We start from the raw sequence: 2009 nt of genomic DNA on the forward strand, positions 1-2009 counted from the left end.
GGGTTAATTTACTAAAAGCTTCTCATTTACCAAGGTTAAATATTATCTTGCATAGGATAATTGACTTAGCACAGTATATGACATGAAGTTCTGCTGACTTTAACTATTTAATCATAAAAGAAAGAAAAACAAATATTTTGTTTAGCTTGCACATATTTGGGTATTCATTGCAAAATGAGCAATCACCACATTCACTAAGGTAAGTGAATCATCCCATGCAAGGTGTTACTTCACCTTGATAAGTAAATTCCTTTAGTACAACAAGTGTGTGCCATGCTGACCAATCAACTCACTGAATCTCTTGCAGGTTGCATTAACCTGTTGTGTACCATGCTAGCCGCAATACCCATTGTGTGACACACAGGTTGCATTAAAACATGGTGTAAAAATGCTTCCTGAGTTAACCCATTATGTGCCACACTGACTTCTTTAATCTACTATGTGGTAGGCTGGCTGTATTAATCCATTATGAGCTAGGCAGACTGCACCAATTCATTGTGTGCCAGTCATGCTGGCTACACTAACCCCCTTGTGCCTTACTGGCAGCATTATCGCACTATGTACCATGCTGCTTGTACTGACCTACAGTGTGCCAAGCTGGCTGTATTAACTCCCTGTGTGTCAGAATCAACCCACTGCATGCCATGCTGGCTGCATTACCCACTGCATACCATACAATATGTCACTCTGGTTGCTCTTCCTTCATTCTTTGCAATAAATAATTAGAATCCCCTGAATATAATATATGCCAGGAGTGCAGAGCTCGTACTACTGTAGATATGTATAAGTCTCTCTCTGACTTTCTCTCCTTCTCTCTCATTCATCCCTCCACATCTGTCTTTTCCTGGCTGCGCTTATGTGCAAGTCAGCAAATACATTCACAATGCTGGGATTGTTATAGAAATTGTAGACTAGCTGCAAAGTCCTGGATACAAATTACAAATGATCCGAGCTTCTTCGAGCATTCGTCTTACATGTAGTAAGGGATTTATTACAATTGACCTGGTCTGTGCTGGCCCAGCAACCCATGTGAAGGAAATAAAACAAAATGTGAATTTGTGAACTCATGCAAAGTAGCCTAAACTGAACCCCCTTTCACTTTTAGAGATAATTTTTGTGTGATTTGAATATTTCATAGCATTCCAGATACAAGGAAGAAAGAAAGAGAGGTGCAGAACAATCCCACCAAACAGCTGATCCCCCAACATTATGAATTATTGATGTCTTTCCAGTCAAACCCAAGAACCTGAGATTTGACTGCTTAACAAGGGTCACCGGAGCCGACAAATTGTTCTGACGCTTTATGGAATTCTACAAGGACCCGCATGTTGCCAGAGGCCTCCATGACACTTCAAGGGGGTCGCCCTTGTCTTGCCAGCTGTCAGCATTTGGATGGCGTGGCTCTGCTGGTCTATGAAATGATGATTTGCAGATGTCCTTGGTGCCCAGGGCCAGAAATCAGCAGAAGACTTCCTGAGCACCTTCTGTTCCTATCCAAGAGGAAGGGCTGTGTAATTCAGAAGCTGAGATGTAATTATGAATTACAGCACTTGACAACCGAAGGCCTCAACCCGCTGTCGGCACTTGAGCAGATCACACGGGTCCGGTGAACAATGCATTCTAAAAGGATGTGAAATGAAAGCGTTGGCCCTTTGCCCCTCCATGGCGGTAAATCCAGGACTTTGCCGCTTTCATATTCTTGTATTCACAGTCATTAGCGCAGTCATTAGTCGCTTCTGAGGATCTCACTGATTTGATGTCTTTCACCTGCCCTGTAATTCTTCTTCTTTAGGTATTGAAATCATTGGCAAGACCATTCGAGAAAAACTGCAAATATTGTCTCTTGCTTTTAAGTCCCTGATAGATGTGAGTTCATAAAAAGATTTTTGTTGGGTGGAAGATAAAAGGAAATCTTTTTTTTTTGTTCTGTAGAATTTTGTTCCATATAAGTTTCTTCTAATGATTATTTAAAGCACTAAAAAAGAAAATCGCCTTGTACAATATGACCG

The sequence above is a fragment of the Pyxicephalus adspersus genome, chromosome 12 (assembly GCF_032062135.1).
Source record: "Pyxicephalus adspersus chromosome 12, UCB_Pads_2.0, whole genome shotgun sequence".
Taxonomy (NCBI): Eukaryota; Metazoa; Chordata; class Amphibia; order Anura; family Pyxicephalidae; genus Pyxicephalus; species Pyxicephalus adspersus.